Genomic DNA, 25,815 nt, shown 5'->3' with positions numbered 1-25,815 from the left:
GGTTGGGAAAGGAGTAAGACAGGGTTGTAGCCTCTCCCCGATGTTATTCAATCTGTATATTGAGCAAGCAGTAAAGGAAACAAAAGAAAAATTCGGAGTAGGTATTAAAATTCATGGAGAAGAAGTAAAAACTTTGAGGTTCGCCGATGACATTGTAATTCTGTCAGAGACAGCAAAGGACTTGGAAGAGCAGTTGAACGGAATGGACAGTGTCTTGAAAGGAGGATATAAGATGAACATCAACAAAAGCAAAACGAGGATAATGGAATGTAGTCAAATTAAGTCGGGTGATGCTGAGGGAATTAGATTAGGAAATGAGACACTTAAAGTAGTAAAGGAGTTTTGCTATTTAGGGAGTAAAATAACCGATGATGGTCGAAGTAGAGAGGATATAAAATGTAGACTGGCAATGGCAAGGAAAGCGTTTCTCAAGAAGAGAAATTTGTTAACATCGAATATAGATTTAAGTGTCAGGAAGTCGTTTCTGAAAGTATTTGTATGGAGTGTAGCCATGTATGGAAGTGAAACATGGACGATAACTAGTTTGGACAAGAAGAGAATAGAAGCTTTCGAAATGTGGTGCTACAGAAGAATGCTGAAGATAAGGTGGGTAGATCACGTAACTAATGAGGAGGTATTGAATAGGATTGGGGAGAAGAGAAGTTTGTGGCACAACTTGACTAGAAGAAGGGATCGGTTGGTAGGACATGTTTTGAGGCATCAAGGGATCACAAATTTAGCATTGGAGGGCAGTGTGGAAGGTAAAAATCGTAGAGGGAGACCAAGAGATGAATACACTAAGCAGATTCAGAAGGATGTAGGTTGCAGTAGGTACTGGGAGATGAAGAAGCTTGCACAGGATAGAGTAGCATGGAGAGCTGCATCAAACCAGTCTCAGGACTGAAGACCACAACAACAACAATTTGTTGTCAAACATTCGTTTGATTTAGAAGTGGTAACAGCTGAATGTGCTATATTCTCTTTTCTCTGCGACGCAATGGGCTGATTAAACATAAAGTTGCGAGCTCTAGGCACCTTCTTTGATGTAATCAAGGCGTTTTAACGTGTTGATCACAAGATATTACAGCAGAAGTTGGACCATTCTGGGATAAAAGAAGTAGTTCACAGTTTAGGAATAAGTAGCAAAAGCTTTACACAGTAATGACCACTGCTGTGGTGTGGAGTCCGACTGGGGCATAGTTAAGTGGGTGCAGGGGTGCTTTTTCTTATATATACAAATAAAAACTTTGCGGTTTATAGATGACACTGTAATTCTGTCAGAGACAGCGAAGGACTTGGAAGAGCAGTTGACCGGAGTGGATAGTGTAATGGAAAGAGGATGTAAAATGGATATCAACAAAAGCACAGCAAAGTTATTGGAAACTAGTCGAATTAAATAATTTAATTCTAAGTGAATTAGAGTAGGAAACTAAACACTTAAAGTAGTAGATGAGTTTTGCTATTTCGGCAGCAAAGGAAGTGGTGATGACCGATTAGAGGATATAAAATGCGGACTGGCAATGGCAAGAAAAGCATTTCTGTAGAAGAGAAATGTGTTATGGTCGAATAGTGGTAGGTAATCTTTTCGGAAGTAATTTGTCTGGTGTATAGCCGTGTATGGAAATGAACCATGGACGGTAAACAGACAAAAAGACAATAGAAGTTTTCGAAGTTTGGTGGTACAGAAGAATGTTGAAGAGGGGGTACTGGAATAGAAATGGGGAGACAAGAAATTTGTAGCGCAACCTTGCTAAAAGAAGGGATCGGCTGAAAGGACACATTCTGAGACACCAAGTGATCACCAATTTAGTTCTGGAGGGAAGTGTGGAGGGTAAAAGCCGTAGAGGGAGACCATGAGATGAATACCGTAAGCAGATTCAGAAGATGTACTTTGCAGTAGTTATTCAGAGGTGAAGAGGCTCGTACAAGATAGAGTGAAAATGGAGAGCTGCATCAAACCAGTCTTCGGACTGTCGACCACAACAACATTAAATATTATAGTGCGCAGACATTTTTAAGGAAATGTAGTTGGTTGAAACTTTAAGTGAACAACAACGAAACTCTTACGTTCAGATGGAACATTTATCCTAAGGATAGGCCAATCGCCAGTGGCGGCCGCGTATTTATTGCAGTAAAGAATTCGATAGTATCTATCGATGTTCTCACGGATTTCGAACGTGAATTAATATAGATGAAGCGATGCAACATAGATTAGTCGAAAATGGTGACTGAATGCTTGGATCCACCGCCTGGATCGGAAGCTTTCGCGGTAGAGTGCTTCAGACAGATCTTCCAAGCCGGCCACTGTGGCCGAGTGGTTCTAGGCACTTCAGTTCGGAACCGTGCTGCAGCTACGGTCTCAGGTTCGAATACTGCCTCGGGCATGGACGTGTGTGATGTCCTTAGGTTAGTTAGGTTTAAGTAATTCTATGTCTAGGGGACTGATGACCTCAGATGTTAAGTCCGATAGTGCTTAGAGCCATTTGAACTAAGATCTTCGAGAATATCATTAACAATTTTCCTGTCATTCCGTTGTACTAGGAGGTGACTTCAAATTGCCAGATATATATTGTCAGAGTCATGCTTCCAAAATTGATGCCAGAGACTGGCATTCGTGTGTAATTATTCTGAATTTCTTGTCCGAAAATTTCTTTGAGCAGATAATTCGGGAGCCAACTCATGAAGGTAACGTCTTAGACCTCCTAGTAACAAACGGGCATGAACTTACCGAATCAGTTAACGTAGAGTAAGGTATCAGTGATCATACGACTGTGATAGCAAGTATGACTATTGATGGGATACAAACTGAGTATGTGAATAGTCAACATCAAATATTCAGTTCTGGGGACGAAGAATTGGAGCACAAATAGAAAAAATCAAAAGCGTCGTTCAGCATGCCTCGGGTCATGTAAGTATGATTTGAGCGATGTCTTAAGATACGGGAAAGGCCTATCGTCGTTTAACAGCCATGTTAGGAAACTGCTACGTAAACAAAGAAAGCTTCTTTACGGATTCAAGAGACGTCAAAACCTACGTGACAGACAAACTCTGTACAAAGTGAAAGCGAGTATCAAGAGAGCAATGAGAGAAGCGTTCAATGATTTTGAAAGTAAAATTTTTGTCAACGGATCTGAATAAAATCCCTGAGAGGTTCTGGTGTTACGTAAATTCAGTAGGCGTTTCGAATTCATTTATTTAGACATTCATTGACCACAATGTCGCCGAAGTAGATGATGACAGAGAGAAGGCCGAAATACTGGAGTCTGTCTCCCGAAATTGTTTCATCGCGGAAGATCGTAAGAAGGCCCTTCCTTTCAGCTATCGTACGAATGTTGAAATGACAGATATTGAGATAAGCGATTGCGAAAGAGGAAAACATCTACAATCGCTTAGTAGTGGAAAGGTATTAGGACCAGATGAGATAACTGTGAGACTGTACAAAGATTGTAAACTTGTTGTTTCATTTAATGTCAAGTTACGGTATAGCCTAACCTAAAAAGTTTCGCATTTAAAGTTATTTTCATTATCTTATGACATACGGTAGTATGTTCCGGTGTAACTCTTCCCATTCTGAAGTAGTATTTTTGGATCGAAAAACAGCAGTGCCAGCAAAATGTGGTGTAAGTTCTCGAAACTCTTCTCGACCCGTGCTCACGAGCCTGGGAATTCTGACACTGGCTACTCAATACAAATTTTCTTTAATGCTGTTTGTTGCTAACAACATGATTTCATTCCCGAGAAGTAGCAGCCTTCAGTCAGTTAATACTAGGGAGAAATCCAATCTACATTTGGATCGTACCTCCTAGCTTCTTGTGCAGAAGGCATCCAGTATTATTTTCTGTAAACTACAACAAGAATTAAAATGTCTGACCAGTATTCTAAGCACTTTTCAGTCCAAGATTTTTCTTGACTCTTTACTTTTATTCTGTCGGAGAATTCCTAGATAAAATTTAAGCAAACTCATGTGTTGTGATTGTTAATTACGCTAAATATTAGTCAGAAGCTTGTCCTCTGCGTATGATTCGCGTAAATGTTATCTGTTATTGACGTTTCTAATGTTAATTTGATGTACGGACTCGTTCGTGGCAATGGAGATTTTCTCTCAATTTTGTGCTACGGAACATAATAAAATAAATAAATGACTTACAAGACATTAACCAAGCGAATGGTTTGCCTTGACCCAACGATTTTACAGTTTTCATCCAATTTTTCCTTCCTGTTTTAATGTTTACTTACTATTTCGTTTCTTTCCTCCGCACGCCTTATTCTCGGCCACAGCCCAGTTACGCCCCTGCTATCATTGCCGGATAGTTTGTTTGATTCTACATTAATAACTGTCCTCACACGCTCTTAGAGCAAACAAGACAAACTAGGAAGTGACGCAGCTGTCAACAATACAGGGCTCTCTTCAACGGCCCACTCCGTAGCTTAGCAACGGTTTGAGAGGAGGCGAATGGTGAGCAACACCATCGTTACTATCTCCTTTCAGCAAAGTCTTAAAAACAGAGAAATGCCGAAAAAGCACGGGGCAGCAGCAGCAGTCTCTGGTAAGCCATCAACCAGTATCTTCTTTGTGACACATAACAGGCGTCAAATCGATTGCATCTTTTTGAGAATGCACGGCATTAATTCTCGCATTCGTGTACGTTTAACGGATATGGCAATCTTCGACGCAGCAGTTATATTCAGAGTAATTTGATTTTGCTAACAAATTTTCCAAACTTTTTATTACGATTTGCTTAAGGCCGTTTGTTTTAGAAACATTAATTTTATGAATCTTGTAATTGGAGGAAGATCGGGTTATTACAATTTATAAAAGTTCCTACGAAGGTGCTATGCCGATTGTTTTGCGTATTCACTCGTTTAGATAATGCTCGAGAAGGTTAGTACTTCGGCATGGTGTCTTAAAGCATACGACCGTCGTGGACCTATCGTAGGAAATAATACGTTTTTATAAGAATTTCTACCAGATCATGGATTAATTTCAGGCATTAAACTCTAGTTTGGGCCAGTTCTAGTGTCCGATTCAGCCCGTCAGCTTTGACTAATTTGACATCATGAGTTTACAATGAGAAAGATGAAAACATGTGGCCTGTAGTAAGTGTGCTGTTATTAAATTTTATCTTTGGTTGTCTTAGTAACCGATGTAAATCACAGTGTAACATTCACATTCGCTACTCTCACTGCTGTGAAAATTGTTACTGTCTGACAGTTGAAACGACAGTAGCATCGCTAGCAGCGAGACAGCAAGCGTAAGACAAACGTTTGTTTTTTCATTATTTTTCTACTTAATTAACGCATAGTTATTATATTTTTGCGCTCCAAGCACTAGTAAATCATCCAGAGACACGAATGGCAATGAAATAAATTTAAAAACAGCATATTTTTGCATTCCAAGCATAAATAACTTATCTAGAGACATGGATTATAGTGAAATAAACGCAAAAACTGCCGAAACTCACTGATTCAGTGCCTTGAACTACAATTTATTCATGAGGAAATACTTTCGAATATAACTGCAGCTTGTAAAGCTGCAATCAAGAGAATGTAAATACGTATTTGATGCACGAGGGACATGTATTTCTGTTGGTTTCTGGTCTTATTCTGAGACGCTGTCTTTGACAAGTAACAGTTCTGTATGGACTCTTAACGATTCACACATTCTTACACTTCACTCAACATTGCAGTGCACTAATATGTTTGTAAATGTATCTATTTTTGCTTCAAAAGCGAATGTGTAGAAGATTCTTGTCTTTTGTGAATCAGATGTAGCAACAATACTAGAATTGGGTTCGTCTGTGTTGCGAAACAGTTTTCCAGTCCGCTTCCGCTGTGGTGCCTTATTTGATGCGTTAAATAACGTAGATATTGTGTTCCACACAACTTTCCCTAGTCCTGATTTGACTAGAAGTGCAGTGAAGAAACTTCACGTTGTTGAGAAGATATAAGACGTTTTTCTGCAAATGGTCAGACCTTATATTGTTTAATAGCCATTTTTCATTTGGCTCTCAAAAGAAAACAATGTTCTCCAACAAATACATGTAGGTTCAAGAGAAATGTAAATAAACTGTTCGGTAATGTACAGTTTCATACTGTGGTGCCGTTTTATAGTTATAGCCGATGTTTATGGCATTACACACCCTCCCCATTGTCAAAACTATATTAAAAATCAGTATAAACTATAATATTCACTCTCATTCGATATCGTATTCAGAAGTGTAGCTTGCTGACCACTTGTGGCGCTGCTGTCGCGTAGTATGAGTAAAAACAAAAACTGAGCGACAGTGTTCCATCTGTATACGTTTAACTGTTTGCAAAAGTTTCGCGATTTCCGAGAGTGTAGTGACACAGGAACCTAAGCGCAATTATTAAACTGCTGCAAATGGATCAAGTAGCAATCATATTTATAATCATGGTTCTCACAGATAATTACCTTTTTCACAGCGTGGCATGATTTCCAAAGGTGAGGTTAGGCAGCTATATAGATCAATAATAGTTATCCATTCCACGATTCGTTATTTTTGTAACTTTTCTTTAAGTGTGTGTCGTCATTTCCTTTAGGATTTGTTTTTTGGTCCTTGTCTCTGTAATTGTCTATATAGGTGAAATGTAGTTCTTGATTTCAACGTATGTTATTTTTCGCGTTCTTGCAGTAGCGTAGAGAGCGAAACGAAGATGTTAAAGCTTTAACGAAATAATTCACAGCCCATAAAAATATCGAAAAATAACGAAACGTGGTATTGACTATTAGAGTGATGCCATTTATGACAGTTCTCAAAGAGTGGACTGTACACGCCTAATGCCACAACAGCAGCAAAGAAACAAACACCAAATAACAAAAACCCTGTAACAAACAACTGCGCACACGTACTGCCAAAACGTGGAAAATAATGAACCTCTCATTCGGTGATTAGAATTGATTTATGTAGGCCACTTCTAATTATTGATTCCTTTGTGGGTTAATTCTAGCTACCAATTTCTACATTTATTACTTTTTTAATGAATTTTTTGTTACTTGTGTAATGTTTATTCGTTTAGGAAATTGTGTTGCTTTCTCCTTATTTCCTGTTTGCGTCCTTACGTTTCCTATAGGATCTGTGTTACTATTTACTTCTTTCTGCGGTTGTTGTGTTAGATTTCAGTTTAGCCACAGCCCAAATCCCCCACTTTCCCCTTAGACTCTGTATTTCTTATTAAGAATTACCGCTATTCTATAATATTACGAGTCACTGTGCGTGATACTGTAGTGGCTTTCAAAGGTCGTCTGTGGTTCTTTCGTTTAATGGAGTAAACTGTAACAATCTATTTCACGCATGTGTATTTCCTTTTGTTCTGTTGTTGATTTCCTTTTTCTCAACTCAGTTTCTTTGTGATGTAAGTCGTGGCTAAGTAATAAATCACGATGGAATTTTGTCGTATGTGTGTGTACTACCTTACGTGTTTGTAATACATACGTCCTTTTACGAATAAGCCTTGTTGCCTTCAGATATTTCCCCTATTTTGTGTCTTTAACTTAGATACTACATCGTTGGTCAAAGCCAAAGGGTGGGATGGCACACTAGATTTTATTTATCGTTTTATTTCTGCTTACGTGTCATGAGATAAGGTGCCTTTACCGTCCTTGTGCCAGAGCTGTTCGTATCCATAATACTAGTACAGTACTGCCAAATCACCTTCACTTCCAATCCCCCTAGAAGTGAACTGGTAGATATCGCTCGAATTCGACCTGATGATACGTTGATTCATTTTGCCGGCAACTTTAGCATTCATGCCACAAGCCACACTCTGCAGCCGTCATTGCTTAATGCTGTATTTCATTTCGGTGACAAGCAACTTACAGTAGCGAACATGATTTATGCATGGCCTCTTATGCAATTGTGCTTCCCATGATCTGAATCAAAAAGTAGTTTCGTCGACGACGAACTCATTAAGCGCTCCACGTACAAGGGATATATCGCTTGCAATGTCACTAGCAAGTATCGCCTGCCGTCGGTCACACAAAGCACTAGTGACTTAACCAGCAGTTTCAACCGGCAGTTTCAATCAGCTCTTCGAATGTCATTGAGTCAAGAAAACCAGCCATCGAAAATTATCTACAACGAGTAACTCAACTTCGTATATCGATTAATACTAGTAAAAACAACAGCTGAAATATTTTGAATTTGTTTTGGGATATTTCCGTTTGAAAACTGTAACATATTAACTAGAATTCGGTTCAGTTTTAGTAACATGATCCTTTTCTTCTTTTTTCTGGCCTGGATTCCGTATCTTCACGGGTTCGGTTTGTTAATCAGCCAGTGGTTTAGGACGCCGAGATGCCTCATCCGGTTGCCAAACTCACTCCCACGACCTAACATGTTACTGTGTGAAGGGGTAGGGGAGAGTGGGAGAGTGCTGTGGTCAGCTCAGCAGTTCTACCAAAGGCGAAGGAATACTTTGCGTACAGCTTATACATCATTATGTGGTGTACTACATAGTTGTTAGTTAATTGTTTTAAAAACGCCCTGGCAAGTAGTTGCATTTGTTTAATGCTTTTAGAAATTACATTCGATATTTCACATGACAGTTGCAGACTTACATACGACATATGATAACAAAAAAATGTGCAAATGTGTGTGAAATCTTATGGGACTTAACTGCTAAGGTCATCAGTCCCTAAGCTTACACACTACTTAACCTAAATTATGCTACGGGCAAACACACACACCCGTGCCCGAGGGAGGACTCGAACCTCTGCCGGGACCAGCCGCACAGTCCATTACTGCAGCGCCTTAGACCGCTCGGCCATATGATAACAGATTTATTTGCCCTCCAGTTTTTCATCAGCTGGTTCACGTTGATCTGAGGTTGCAACCACTTACTCTGCTGTTGACTGAGCTCTATCTGCAATGAAAGGATCTCTACACCGAATTCGAGTCTGAGATGTGGGAGCGGAAAACTTTTTTTCTTTTTCTGGTATATACTTTTCTTCTGTTGTATAGTTTTGAAAACTGAATTCAGCTGTTCGAAAAGCGAACTGCAGATTCGTATACAAAACGCAGTAGCATATTTGTCCTCCTGCTCTGCATCAGTAGGTTAATCGTGATCTGGCAGTTACAAAAACACTAACTCTCATATCGACAGCGTTTTATCTCCAAAGAAAAGATGGCTACACCGAATCTAACTCCGAGATATCAGCGGCTGAAGGACTGAACACTTCTGACATTCCTTTGGTAATAAGTCACGTGTTTCATTTTTTAGAAACTACATTTTGCTATTCCACATGAGAATTACGGATCCATGTACAATGTAGTAACAGACGTTCGGTATCAGCAGGTTAACGTGGATCAGCGAATGCAAAAACTAATTGTGGCATCGACTGCACTTTATCTACAAAGAAAAGATCCCTAGACCGAATTCGACCTTGAGAAGAGGGGAACTGATGTGTCGTTCCTTCATTTAGCAAGAACATATACGTGTTTTATTTTTATAGAAATATTACGCAATCTCGCACAAAAATTATAGATCCATTTATGAAACATAGTAAGAGAGGTTTTTTCTGCTACTCCTTATCAGCAGGAAAAGGTGGCTCTGTGGCTGCAGCCTCCGGCATTGCTATCGTCTGCGCTGTAGCCATAATGAAAGCATCCCTAAACCGAATGAGAATTTGAGATGTGGACAAAAATATTTGTTCTTTTCTTTTGGTAAATGGTTACAGCAGGATTACATTTTTACAAAATATATTCGCCGTTCAATACAAAAATTACACAATCGTATATGAAATATAGAACAGGACTTTCGCCAGATGTATGCCAGCAGGTTAATGAGTATCTGCGGCTGCATACACTTACACTTTTATCGATTAAGAGTTCTCTCCAGTGAAATGATCATTACACCGAATTTGGGTATGAAATGAGGGCGCATAATACATTTCTCTTCTTGCGGAGAGTATTTACGTAAGTTTAAGATTTAGGTTCAGTTACATCAACTGAGAATTGCAGATTCCTGTACGAAATTAGTAAAAGATTACTCCTGCTCTTCTCTATGAGCTCGCTGAGGGGTATTTGTGTCTGAATCCACTTACCCTGCTATCGATTGAGCTTTTGTCTCCAACGAATTGATCCCTACACCGAATTCTAAATGTGGGACACAACAATTCTCCCCTTCTTTTAGCAAATATTTACAACCATTTTTCATTCATCATAATCACATTCAACTTCTCGACATGAAAATTACAGATTCATATACGAAATGTAATAACAGATATGTTGTCTTTTTCTCTATCAACAAGATGACGCCAGTCTGTGGATGTGTCAGCATACTGTGCTACTAGCTGCGCTTATGTCTACAATGAAATTACCCCAATTCGGATTTGAAATTTGAAGTATGGGGACGGAGCAGTTCCTCCATTCTTTTGGTAAGTCATACATGTGTCATACATTTTCCAAAATTACTTTCACCTATGTGACTTTCAAATAACTGATTCATATACGAAATCAAGTAACAGATATTTCGCATTGTTCGGTATCAACAGAACGACGCAAATCTGTTACTGCGGAATCTGATGTTAACTGAGCTTATGTCTACAATGAAATGACCCAACACCGAATCCGAATTTGAAATTTCTGAACAGAGAACTTCAATTCTTCTTTCAATAAGTGCTTACATCTGTTTTACCTTTTTCAGAAATACTGTCAGCTATTTGACTTTAAAATTCTAGATTTGACATTAACGTTCAAGATTTTTATTCTAAATGCTGTAACTAATATTTCGTCTGGTTCTCTATCAGCAGGTTCTACATCTACATCTATATGGATACTCTGCAAATCAAATTTAAGTGCCTGGCAGAGTGTTCATCGAACCATCTTCACAATTCTGTATTATTCCTATCTCGTCGCAACGAAAAATGCCTTTCTTTTAATGATAACCAGCCCAAATCCTGTATCATATCTGTGAAACCCCTATTACTGATTCATATTTCGCGATAATATAAATCGTGCTGCCATTCTTTGAACTGTTTCGATGTACTGCGTTAGTCCTATCTGGTAAGGATCCCACACCGCGCAGCAGTATTCTAAAAGAGGACGGACAAGTGTAGTGTAGGCAGTCTCCTTAGTAGATCTGTTACACTTTCCAAATGTCCTCCCAGTAAAATGCAGTCTTTGGTTAGCCTTCCCCACAACATATTCTATGCGTTCCTTCCAATTTAAGTTGTTCGTAATTGCAATACCTAGGTATTTAGTTGAATTTACGGCTTTTAGATTAGACTGATTTATCGTGAAACTGAAGTTTAAAGAATTCCTTTTGGCACTCATGTGGATGACCTCACACTTTTCGTTATTTAGGGTTAACTGCCAATTTTCGCACCATTCACATATCTTTTCTAAATCGTATTGCAATTTGTTTTCATCTTCTGATGACTTTTATTAGCCGATAAACGACAGCGTCATCTGAAAACAACCTAGGGCGACTGCTCAGATTGTCTCCCAAATCGTTTGTATAGATCAGGAACTATCAGGAACTATCAGTTTAATAAGTCACAGCTGCAAAATACTAACACGAATTCTTTACAGACGAATGGAAAAAATGGTAGAAGCCGACCTCGGGGAAGATCAGTTTGGATTCCGTAGAAATGTTGGAACACGTGAGGCAATACTGACCTTACGACTTATCTTGGAAGAAAGATTAAGAAAAGGCAAACCTACGTTTCTAGCATTTTTAGACTTAGAGAAAGCTTTTGACAATGTTGACTGGAATACTCTCTTTCAAATTCTGAAGGTGGCAGGGGCAAAATGCAGGGAGCGAAAGGCTATTTACAATTTGTACAGAAACCAGATGGCAGTTATAAGAGTCGAGGGGCATGAAAGGGAAGCAGTGGTTGGGAAAGGAGTGAGACAGGGTTGCAGCCTCTCTCCGATGTTATTCAATCTGTATATTGAGCAAGCAGTAAAGGAAACAAAAGAAAAATTCGGAGTAGGTATTAAAATTCATGAAGAAGAAGTAAAAACTTTGAGGTTCGCCGATGACATTGTAAATCTGTCACAGACAGCAAAGGACTTGGAAGAGCAGTTGAACGGAATGGACAGTGTCTTGAAAAGAGGATATAAGATGAACATCAACAAAAGCAAAACGAGGATAATGGAATGTAGTCAAATTAAGTTGGGTGATGCTGAGGGAATTAGATTAGGAAATGAGACACTTAAAGTAGTAAAGGAGTTTTGCTATTTAGGGAGTAAAATAACCGATGATGGTCGAAGTAGAGAGGATATAAAATGTAGACTGGCAATGGTAAGGAAAGCGTTTCTCAAGAAGAGAAATTTGTTAACATCGAATATAGATTTCGGTGTCAGGAAGTCGTTTCTGAAAGTATTTGTATGGAGTGTAGCCATGTATGGAAGTGAGACATGGACGATAACTAGTTTGGACAAGAAGAGAATAGAAGCTTTCGAAATGTGGTGCTACAGAAGAATGCTGAAGATAAGGTGGGTAGATCACGTAACTAATGAGGAGGTATTGAATAGGATTGGGGAGAAGAGAAGTTTGTGGCACAACTTGACTAGAAGAAGGGATCGGTTGGTAGGACATGTTCTGAGGCATCGAGGGATTACAAATTTAGCATTGGAGGGCAGCGTGGAGGGTAAAAATCGTAGAGGGAGACCAAGAGATCAATACACTAAGCAGATTCTGAAGGATGTAGGTTGCAGTAGGTACTGGGAGATGAAGAAGCTTGCACAGGATAGAGTAGCATGGAGAGCTGCATCAAACCAGTCTCAGGACTGAAGACCACAACAACAATAGATCAGGAACAGCAAACGGCCTGTAACACTACCTTGGGGAACGCCAGAAATCACTTCCGTTATACTCGATGACTTTTCATCAGTTACTAGAACTGTGACCGCTCTGACAGGAAATCGCAAATCCAGTCACATAACTGAGGCGATATTCCTTAAGCACGCAGCTTCACTATAAGCCGCTTGTGTGGTACAATGTCAAAAGCCTTCCGGAAATCCAGAAATACGGAATCGATCTGAAATCCCTTTCACAGGAACGATGTTTTCTAAACCCATGTTGATTGTGTGTCAATAGACAGTTTGCTTCGAGGTAATTTATAATGTTCGAACACAACATAAGTTCCAGAATCCTGCTGCATATCGACGTTCATCATACGGGCCTGTAATTAAGTGGATTACTCCTACTATCTTTCCTGAATATTGGTGTGACCTGTGCAACTTTCCAGTCGTTGGGTACGGATCTTTCGTCGAGCGAACGGTTGTATATGATTGTTAAGTATGGAGCTAATGCTTCAGCATACTCTGAAAGGATCCTGACCAGTATACAGTCTGGACCAGAAGACTTGCTTTTATTAAGTGATTTAAGTTGCTTCTCGACTCCAAGGATATTTACGTTACTCATGATGACAGCTGTTCTTGATTCGAATTCTGCAATATTTTCTTCGTCTTCTTCTTTGCAGGCATTTCGGGAGGCTGTGTTTAGTAACTCTGCTTTGTCAGCACTGTCTTCGATAGTATCTCTATTGCTATCGCGTAGAGAAGGCATTAATTGTTTCTTGCAGCTAACATACTTCATATACGACCAGAATCTCTTTGGATTTTCTGCCAAGTTTCCAGAAAATGTTTCGCTGTGGAAACTGTTATAAGCATCTCGCATTGAAGTCCGCGATAAATTTCGTGCTTCTGTAAATGATCGCCAATCTTGGGGATTTTGCGTCTGTTTAAATTTGGCATGTTTGTTTCGTTTTTTTCTGTAACACTGTCCTAGCCCATTTTGTGCACCAAGGAGCATCAGATCCGTTGTTTGTTAATTTATTTGGTATAAATCTCTCAATTGCTACCGATATTATTTCTTTGAATTCAAGCTACATCTGGTCTATTCTTATATTATTAATTTGAAATGAGTGGTGATGGTCTCTCAGGAAGGTGTCAAGTGAATTTTTACCTGCTTTTTTGAATAGGTATATTTTTAGCTTATTTTTCGAGGATTTGGGGATTACAATATTCAATCTTGCTACGACAGCCCTGTGTTCACTAATCCCTGAATCGGTTTTGATGCTCGTTATTAACTCAAGATTATTTGTTGCGAAGAGGTCTAGTGTGTTTTCACAACCGTTTACTGTTCGCGTGGGCTCATGAGCTAATTGCTCGAGATAATTTTCAGCGAATGCGTTTAGCTCAATTTCGGATGATATTTTATGCGTACCTCCAGAATTAAAAATCTATTTTCGTCAACATATCGAGGGTAAATGAAAGCCGCCACCAACTATTATCGTATGAGCCGTGTACGTGTTTGAAATCAAACTGAGGCTTCCTTTGAACTTTTCAGCAACTGTATCATCTGAGTTAGGAGGTCGATAAAGGGATCCTATTATTATATTATTCCGGTTACCAACAATGACTTACTGTACTAACTTACAGGAAGTATCTACTTCAATTTCGCGACAAGTTAAACTGCTTCTAACAGCAACAAACACGCCACCGCCAACCGTGTTCAGCCCATGCGTTCGGAACACCGTTAGGTGCCTCGCAAAAATTTCGGCTGAGCTTATATGCAGCTTTAGCCAGCTTTCAGTGCTTATAACGATTTGAGCATCAGTGCTTTCTATTAGCGCTTGGAGCTCAGGTACTTTCCCAACACAGCTACGACAATTTACAACTGTTATACCAATGGTTCCTGTACCTACGTTCTTCGTGTGTTCGGCCTGCACGCTTTGTGACCGAAGTCCTTCTTGTGTTTCCCGAGACCCTCTAACCTAAAACACCGCCCAGTCCACGCCACACAGCCTCTGATACCCGTATAGCTGCCTCCTGCGTATGGTGGACACCTGTCCTATTCAGCAGAACCCGAAACCCAACCACCCTTTGGCGCAAGTCGTGGAATATGCAGCCTACAAGGTCGCAGATTCAGACCGCCCACTCGGCTCTGTACCAGAAGTTCGCAATCGGTCCTGTCGACTATGCTGCAAATGGTCACCTCTGCTTTCAAGCAAGACTGACAGCATTTACCACTTCTGTTAGCCGCTCGAAACCAGAGAGAATCTCTTCTGATCCCAAGTGACACATTGGTACCGACGTCAGCAACCACCTGCACTTGGCTGCACCCTGTGCTCTTCATGGCTGCGGGAGGTCCCTTTCCGCATCTGGAATGACTCCATCCGGTATGCACACGGAGTGCATATTGGTCGTCTTCCCCTTCTTGTCAGCCAAGACCCTAAGGGGCGCCATAACACTCCTAATGTTGGAGCTCCCAACTACCAGTAATCCCACCCTCTGCGATTGCCCAGACCTTGCAGGCTGAGTGGTTTCCTCTGAAACAGGACAGGCGACAGCATCTGGCTCAGCGACAGTGTCAGACACAGACAGCACCTGGAACCTGTTTGTCAGACAAACCGGGGAGGCCTTACGTGCGGCCGCCTGGGAAGTCTTTCGCCGCCTACTTCGTCCCAAGGCGACCTCCCACTCGACCACAGGTGAGGGGTCAACCTCAGTGCGAGCAGTAATTGGCTTGGCCACCGTTGAGGACCGATCGGAGGACTCGGACGTGCTGGACGTCCGTTGGATCCCCACGGCCGGCCCACAACAGTGGTGCCCATCCACTGCAGTCTCAAGCTGCGTAACCGAAGCCATGTCAGCCTGAATCTCGCATCCGCACACAATAATCACAGTCCCTGTCCATACTAAAGGCAGTGGAAAATTAAATTATGCAGATAAACGGACTATCGGCACGTGCTGCGCAACTCTACCGTAGATCCTGACGAAAACGCAGGAACTGCGTCTAATAACACGCAGATATTCAAAAACCTAAGTACCGAAGCACTCAGGTGAAACTAAATAATTCGCCCCGATTAGAAACTTGTAATATGTCACAAAATCGGTTTACTTTCTGACGCAAACGAAAACGCGAGATATGTAGTTATTAGATGTTAAATTTACACGCAGAAACTCAAGAAACTAAACTATTAAAGCACACAGATGATATAATAAAATTCGATCCTTGTTAGGAACTCGTAAATCTTACAAAAGCGATTACTTTCCTGTTGCTGCGTCTGTCTCGGTCGGCTACTACTGCCTAGGTTGACGGGAATCTGCCGCAGAGTTCACCTACTGTGCTACCGACTCAGTTGTGGACTGAGATTATGGAAATGAAGAGATGAATCCAGCAACGAATTGTAATTTGTAATGTGGGGACAGAATACTTCGGCTTCTCTACTGGTAAGTACTTCCATTTGTTTCATATATTTCAGAATTAGTCTCAGCCATTTGACTGTAAAACTACCGATTCATGTACGAAATATCGTACTTATTAAATTTTGTCATTTTCTCTATCAGCAGGTAACGGGAATCAGGCGCTGCGTTCTCTTTCTATGCTACTGACTCAGACGTTGACTGAGATTGAGTAAAGGGTGAGACAAATTCAGCACCGAATTATGATTTGAAAGGTGGGAGCAGAGTACTTCGGTTCGTCTTTTGATAAGATTTTTCAAAATCACTTTCAGCTGTTTGACAGTAAAATTACATATTCATGTACGAAATGTCGTAACTAAGACAGCGTCTTGTTCTCTATCAGCAGCTTGACGGGATTCTGGCCCTGCGATCAGTTTCTTTGCTAATGACCCAGCTGTTGACTGAGATAATGGAACTAACAACGTGACGGCAGCACAAAATTGATATTTCAAATGTGGGGACAGACAACTAATGATTCTGTCTTGTAAGTATTTCCATGTGTTTTATATATATCAAAATTACGTTCTTCTGTTTGACATTAAAATTACGGATTCATGCACGAAAAGTCGTAACTGATATATTGCCTTCTTCTCTGTCAGCACGTTGACGGAAATCTGATGCTGCGTTCACTTTTTATGCTACTGCCTCAGTTTTTGAGTGAGATTATGGAAATAACGAGATAAATCCAGCACCGAATCGCAATACAAAATGTGGACACGAAGAGGTTCGGCTTCCTTGCCGGTAAGTACTTCCATGAATATTGAGTAATTCAAATTTAGTTCTAATTATTTGATATTAAAATTACAGAATCACATCCGTAATGTTGTAACTGATCTTTCGTCTTGTCATCCATTAGCAGACTGACGAAAATCTGGAGCTGCGTTCGCTTTTTATGCCACTCTCTTCCCTTTTGACTGAGATAATGAAAGTAATAATGAGATAAATGTAAAACCGATATGTAGTTAGAAATGTGGTGACAGATAGATTCGGATTCCCTTCTTTCGTGAAGTTCTAAATTAGATCGAGTTGTTTGGTTCTAAATTACAGATTCACGTACATAGTGTCATAATTGATATTTCGTGTTACTATCTATCAGCGCGTGGCAGACAATCTGGGCTTCATTGGATTTCTGTGCTACTAACATAGCTTTTGGCTGAGTTTATGTGCCGGCCGGAGTGGTCGCGCGGTTGTTAGGTGCTTCAGTCTGGAACCGCACGACCGCTACGGTCGCAGGTTCGAATCCTGCCTCGGGCATGGATGTGTGTGAGGTCCTTAGGTTACTTAGGTTTAAGTAGTTCTAAGTTCTAGGCGACTGATGACCTCAGAAGTTAAGTCGCATAGTGCTCAGAGCCATTTGAACCGTTTTTGAGTTTATGTAAATACTGAGAAGACACCAGCACCGAATATTATATTGATTTCTGTGCACAAACTACATCCGCTTCCCTTTTACAAGTGCTTCCAAGGGTGTATATACATTTCATAAATCCCTTACACCTGTTTAACTTTAAATAAATAGATTCATATAAGAAATGTCGTAACTGATAATTAGTCTTGTTGTCAATCAACATGTTGACAGGTATCTTGAGCTGCATTACCTTTCTGTACAACTGAGTAAACTCTTGACTGAGATTATGGAAATAACGAGGTGACTGCAGCACAATATTGATATTCCAAATATGGCGACAGAGTGCTGTAGTTCCTCTTTCAGTAAGTACTTCCATGTTCTTTATGTACTTCAATATTACCATCAGGTGTTAGACACAAAATTGCAGCGTCATGTAAGTAATGCCACAACTGATGATTAGTCTTGTTATCTATTAGCAGGTTGACGCGAATTTGCTTCCGCTTTCACTTTCTGTGCTACTGACTCAGCTGTTGACTGAGAAATTGGAAATGATGATGTCACTGCAGAACAATATTTGTATTTCTCTTCTGGGGACGGAATGCTGTTGTTTCTCGATTGATAAGTACATCTATGTTTTATACGTACTTCGATATTACTATCCACTGTTTGAAATTAAAAGTGCGAAATGTCGTAAATGATCCTTCGTCTTGTTGCCTATCAGCAGATTGACGTGAATCTGATAATGCATTCACTTTCTGTGATAATGACTCAGCTGTTGACTGAAATAATGGAAATAACGATATTACTGCAGCACAATTTTGGTATTTAAAGTATGGGGATAGAGTGGTATCATTCTCTTTTGATATGTACTTCTAAGTTTTTTTGTTACTTTAACATTACATTCAAATCTTTGATTTAAATTCCAGAGTCGTGTAGAAATGTCGTAAATGACACTTCGTCTTCTTCTCCATCAGCAGGATGACGCGATTCTAGTGCTGCATTCACTTTGTGATACTGACTCAGCTGAAGACTGAGATTATGGAAATCACAATGTTACCACAGCACAATATTGGTATTTCGATTACGGGGATCCAGGGGTGACTTTTTCTTTTGGTAACTACTTCTATGTTATTTGTTACTTCAATATTACTTTAAGCTTTTTGACAATAAATTGCAGAGTTGCGTACGAAACGTCGTAACTGATACTTCGTCTTCTTCTTTATCAACAGGTTGACTCGATTCTAGTGCTGCATTCACTTTCTGTGATACTGATTCGGATGAAGACTGAGGTTATGGAAATAGCAATGTTACTGCAGCACAATATCGGTATTTCACATACGGGCATAGAGGGGAGGCTTCCTCTTTTGGTAAATACTTCTATGTTTTTCGTTACTTCAATATAACTTTAATCATTTTGACATTAAATTGCAGAGTCGTGTACGAAACGTCGGAACTGATACTTCGTTTTCTTCTTTATCAGCAGGTTGACGCGATTCTAGTTCTGCATTCAGTTTCTCTGGTACCGACTCAGACAGAGATTGTGGAAATAACAATGTTACTGCAGCACAATATAGGTATTTCACATACGGTCATAGAGGGGTGACTATCTTTTTCTGTAAGTACTTCAATGTTTTTTGATACATCAATATTACTTAAAGCTTTTTGACATTAAATTTCTGTGTCGTGTACGAAACGTCGTAACTGATACTTCCTCTTCTCCTCTATCAACAGATTGACGCGGTTCTGGTGCTGTATTCACGTTCTGTGATACTGATTGAGCTGAAGACTGAGCTTGTGGAAATAACAATGTTGTTGTTGTTGTTGTGGTCTTCAGTCCTGAGACTGGTTTGATGCAGCTCTCCATGTTACTCTATCATGTGCGAGCTTCTTCATCTCAAAGTACTTACTGCAATCCACATCCTTCTGAATCTGATTAGTGTATTCGTCTCTTGGTTTCCCTCTACGATTTTTACCCTCCACGCTGCCTTCCAATGCTAAATTTGTGATCCCTTGATTCCTCAGAACATGCCCTACTAACCGGTCCCTTCTTTTTGTCAAGTTGTGCCACATACTCCTCCCCAATTCTGTTCAGTACTTCATCATTAGTTATGTGATCTACCCATCTAATCTTCAACATTCTCCTGTAGCGCCACATTTCGAAAGCTTCTATTTTCTTCTTGTCCAAACTATTTATCGTCCATGTTTCACTTCGATTCATAATTCTAAGCTTTTTGACAAATGGAGAGTCGTTTACGAAACGTCGTAACTGATACTTCGTATACCTCTCTATCAGCAGGTTGATGTGATTCTAGTGCTGCATTCACTTTCTGTGATACTGACTCAGCTGAAGACTGAGATTATGGAAATACCAATGTTACTGCAGCACAATGTTGGTACTTCACATACGGGGTAGAGGGGTGGCTTTCTCATTTGGTAAGTACTTCTATGTGTTTGGTTACTTAGATATTACATTACGGTTTTGGACATTAATCTGCATAGTCGTGTTCGAAACGTCGTAACTGATACTTCGTCTTCCTCTCTATCAGCAGGTTGACGCGATTCTAGTGCTGCATTCACATTCGGTGATACTGACTCAGCTGAAGACTGAGATTATGGAAATAACAATGTTACTGCAACACAATGTTATTACTTCACATACGGGGTAGAGAGGTGGCTTTCTCTTTTGGTAAGTAATTCTATGTTTTTGGTTACTTAGATATTAAATTATGGTTTTTGACATTAAATTACAGAGTCGTGTTCGAAACGTCGTAACTCATACTTCGTCTACCTCTCTATCAGCTGAACCTCAAAGTTTTTATTTCTTCTCCATGAATTTTAATACCTACTCCGAATTTTTCTTTTGTTTTCTTCACTGCTTGCTCAATATACAGATTGAATAACATCGGGAAGAGACTACATCCCTATCTCACTCCCTTCCCAACCACTGCTTCCCTTTCATACCCCTCGACTCTTATAACTGTCATCTGGTTTCTGTACAAATTGTAAATAGCCTTTCGCTCCCTGTATTTTACCCCTGTCACTTTTAGAATTTGAAAGAGAGTATTCCAGTCAACATTGTAAAAATTTTCTCTAAGTCTACAAATGCTAGAAACGTAGTTTTCCTTTCCTTAATCTTTCTTCTAAGTTAAGTGGTAAGGTCGGTATTGCCTCACGTGTTCTATTATTTCTACGGAATCCAGACTGATCTTCCCCGAGGTCGGCTTCTACCAGTTTTTCCATTCGCCTGTAAAGAATTCGCGTTAGTATTTTGCAGTTGTGATTTATTAAACCGATAGTTCGGTAATTTTCACATCTGTCAACACCTGCTTTCTTTGGGATTGGGATTATTATATTCTTCTTGAAGTCTGAGGGTATTTCGCCTGTCTCATACATCTTGCTCACCAGATGGCAGAGTTTTGTCAGGACTGGCTCTCCCAAGGCCATCAGTAGTTCTAATGGAATGTTGTCTACTCTCAGGGCCTTGTTTCGACTCAGGTCTTTCAGTGCTCTGTCAAACTCTTCACGCAGTATTGTATATCCCATTTCATCTTCATCGATATCCTCTTCCATTTCCATAATATTGTTGTCAAGTGCATCGCCATTGTATAGACCCTCTACATACTCCTTCCACCTTTCTGCTTTCCCTTCTTTGCTTAGAACTGGGTTTCCATCTGAGCTCTTGATATTCATACAAGTGGTTCTCTTTTCTCCAAAGGTCTCTTTAATTTTCCTGTAGGCAGTATCTATCTTACCCCTAGGGCGATAAGCCTCTACATCCTTACATTTGTCCTCTAGCCATCCTAGCTTAGCCATTTTGCACTTCCTGTCCACCTCATTTTTGAGACGTTTGTATTCCTTTTTGCCTGCTTCATTTACTGCATCATTAAATTTTCTCCTTTCATCAATTAAGTTCAATATTTCTTCTGCTACGCAAGGAGTTCTACTAGCCCTCTTCTTTTTACCTCCTTGATTCTCTGCTGCCTTCACTACTTCATCCCTCAAAGTTACACATTCTTCTTCTACTGTACTTCATTCCCCCATTCCTGTCAATTGTTCCCTTATGCTCTCCCTGAAACTCTGTACTAATTCTGGTTCTTTCAGTTTATCCAGGTCCCATCTCCTTAAATTCCCACCTTTTCGCTATTTTTTCAGTTTTAATCTACACTTCATAACAAATAGATTGTGGTCAGAGTCCACATCTGCCCGTGGAAATGTCATACAATTTAAAACCTGGTTCCTACATCTCTGACTCGCCATTATATAATATATCTGATACCTTCTAGTATCTCCAGCATTTTTCCACGTATACAACCTTCATTATTGATTCTTGAACTAAGTGAATTTTACCCTAAAGCAATACTGGTATTTCACATTCGAGGATGGAGGGGTGACATTCTCTATTTGTAAGTACTTCTATGTTTTTTGTTACTTCAATATCATTTTAAACTTTTTGACATTTAATAGCAGACTCGTGTACGAAACATCGTAACCGATACTTCGGTTTCTTCTCTATCAGCATGTTGACACGATTCTAGTACAGCATTCAATTTTTCTGATACAGACTCAGCTTAAGATTGAGATTAAGGAAATACAAATGTTACTGCAGCACAATATTGGTATTTCACATGCGGGGATAGAGTTCGACTTACTCGTCTTGAAAGTACTTCTAGGCTTTTCGCCTCTTCAATATCAGTTTCACCACTATGATACTAAATTGCAGAGTAGTGTACGAAACGTCATAACTAATACTTCGTCTTCCTCTCTACAAGCAGGTTGCCGCGATTCTAGTGCTGCAATCAATTTCAGTGATACTAACTCAGCCGAAGACTGAGATTATGACAATAACAATGTTACTGCAGCACAATGTTGGTACATCACATACTGGGTAGAGGGGTTGCTTTCTCATTCGGTAAGTACTTCTATGATTTTTGTTACTTCAATATTACTTTATTGTTTATGACATTAAATTGCAGAGTCATGTTCTAAACGTCGTAAATGATAATTGGTCGTCCTCTCTATCAGCAGATTGACGCGATTCTAGTGCTACATTAAATTTCTGTGATACTGACTCAGCTAAAGACTGAGATTATGGAACTATCAATGTTACTGTAACACAATGTTGGTCCTTCACATACGGGGTAGAGGGGTGGCTTTCTCTTTTGGTAAGTAACTGTATGTTTTTTGTTACTTCGATATTACATTAATGTTTTTGACATTAAATTACAGAGTCGTGATCGAAACGTCGTAACTGATACTTCGTCTTCCTATCTGTCAGCAGGTTGACGTGATTCCACTGCTTCATTAACTTTCTCGGTCACTGACTCAGCTGAAGACTGACATTATGGAAATAACAATGTTACTGCAACACAACGTTGGTACTTCACATACGGGGTAGAGGGTTGGCTTTCTCTTTTGGTAAGTACTTCTGTGTGTTTGGTTACGTAGATATTACATTACGGTTTTTGACATTAAACTACATAGTCGTGTTCGAAACGTCGTAACTGATACTACGACTAACTCTCTATCTGCAGGTTGACGCGATTCTAGTGCTGCATTCAATTTCTGTTATACTGACTCAACTGAAGACTGATATTATGGGAATAACAATGTTACTGCAACACAATGTTGGTCCTTCACATACGGGGTAGAGGGGTGGCTTTCTCATTTGGTAAGTACTTCTATGTGTTTGGTTACTTAGATATTACATTACGGTTTTGGACATTAATCTGCATAGTCGTGTTCGAAACGTCGTAACTGATACTTCGTCTTCCTCTCTATCAGCAGGTTGACGCGATTCTAGTGCTGCATTCACATTCGGTGATACTGACTCAGCTGAAGACTGAGATTATGGAAATAACAATGTTACTGCAACACAACGTTGGTCCTTCACATACGGGGTAGAGGGGTGTCTTTCTCTTTTAGTAAGTACTTCTATGTGTTTGGTTACTTAGATAATACATAACAGTTTTTGACATTAAACTACATAGTTGTGTTCGAAACGTCGTAACTGATACTTCGTATACCTCTCTATCAGCAGGTTGACGCGATTCTAGTGCTGCATTTACTTTCTGTGATACTGACTCAGCTGAAGACTGAGATTATGGAAATAACAATGTAACTGCAGCACAATGTTGGTACTTCACATACGGGGTAGAGGGGAATCGTTCTCTTTTGGTAAGTACTTCTATGTGTTTGGTTACTTAGATATTACTTTAAGGTTTAGGACAGTAAACTACATAGTCGTGTTCGAAACGTCGTAACTGATACTACGACGAACCCTCTATCAGCAGGTCGACGCGATTCTAGTGTTGCATTGAATTTCTGTGATACTGAATCAGCTGATGACTGAGATTATGGTAATAACAATGTAACCGCAACACAATGTTGGTCCTTCACATTCGGGGTAGTGGGGTGTCTATCTCTTTTAGTAAGTACTTATATGTGTTTGGTTACATAGATATTACATTACGGTCTTTGACATTAAACTACATAGACATGTTCGAAACGTCATAACTGATACTTCGCCTTCCTCTCTATCAGCAGGTTGACGCGATTCTAGTGCTGCATTTACTTTCTGTGATACTGAATCAGATGAATGCTGAGATTATGGAAGTAACAATGTTACTGCAGCACAATGTTGGTATTTTACATATGGGGAAGAGGGGTGGCTGTCTCTTTTGGTAAGTACTTCTATGTGTTTGGTTACTTACATATTACATTACGGTTTTGGACATTAAACTACATAGTCGTTTTCGAAACGTCGTAACTGATACTTCGTATACCTCTCTATCAGCAGGTTGATGTGATTCTAGTGCTGCATTCACTTTCTATGATACTGACTCAGCTGAAGACTGAGATTGTGGAAATAACAATGTTACTGCAGCACAATGTTGGTACTTCACATACGGCGCAGAGAGGTGGCTTTCTCTTTTGGTAAGAACTTCTATGTGTTTGGTTACTTAGATATTACAATCCGGTTTTTGACATTAAATTAAATAGTTGTGTTCGAAACGTCGTATCTGATTCTTCGTCTTCCTCGCTATCAGCAGGTTGTCGCGATTCTAGGGCTGCATTCACTTTCTGTGATACTGACTCAGCTGAAGACTGAGATTATAAAATAAACATGTTACTGCAACACAATGGTATTACTTCACATACGGGGTAGGTGTTGGCTTTCTCTTTTGGTAATTACTTCTATGTGTTTGGTAACTTAGATATTACATTACCGTTTTTGACATTAATCTATATGGTCGTGTTCGAAACGTGGTAACTGATACTACAACTAACTCACTATCAGCAGGTTGACGCGATTCTATTGCTGCATTCAATTTCTGTGATACTGACTCAGCAGAAGACTGAGATTATGGAAATAACAATGTAACTGCTACACAATCATGGTCCTTCACATACGGGGAAGAAGGGTGTCTTTCCCTTTTAGTAAGTACTTCTATGCGTTCGGTTACTTAGATATTACATTACGGTCTTTGACATTAAACTACATAGTCATGTTTGAAACGTCGTAACTGATACTTCGTCTTCCTTTCTATCAGCAGGTTGACGCGATTCTAGAGCTGCATTTACTTTCTGTGATACTGAATCCGATGAAGTCTGAGATTATGGAAGTAAACAACGTTACTGCAGCACAATATTGGTACATTACGTACGGGGTAGAGGGGTGGCATTCTCTTTTGGTAAGTACTTCTATGTGTTTGGTTAATTACATATTACATTATGGTATTGGACATAAAACTACATATTCGTGTTCGAAACGTCGCAACTGATACTTCGTATACCTCTCTATCAGCAGGTTAATGTGATTCTAGTGCTGCTTTCACTTTCTGTGATACTGACTCAGCTGAAGACTGAGATTATGGAAATAACAATGTTACTGCAGCACAATGTTGGTACTTCACATATAGGGTAGAGGGGTGGCTTACTCTTTTGGTAGGTACTTCTTTGTGTTTGGTTACTTAGATATTACATTACGGTTTCTGATATTAAACTACATAGCCTTGTTCGAAACTTCGTAACTGATACTTCGTCTTCCTCTCTATCAGCAGGTTGACGCGATTCTAGTGCCGCATTCACTTTCTGTGATACTGACCTAGCTGAATACTGAGATTATGGAAATAACAATAATACTGCAACACAATGTTGGTACTTCACATAGGGAGTAGAGGGGTGGGTTTCTCTTTTGGTAAGTACTTCTATGTGTTTGGTTACTTAGATATTACATTACGGTTTTTGAGATTA

This window comes from Schistocerca cancellata, chromosome 1 (genome assembly GCF_023864275.1).
Source record: "Schistocerca cancellata isolate TAMUIC-IGC-003103 chromosome 1, iqSchCanc2.1, whole genome shotgun sequence".
Classification (NCBI taxonomy): Eukaryota; Metazoa; Arthropoda; class Insecta; order Orthoptera; family Acrididae; genus Schistocerca; species Schistocerca cancellata.
The sequence above is the reverse complement of the archived record's forward strand: the minus strand, read 5'-3'. Positions refer to the sequence as shown.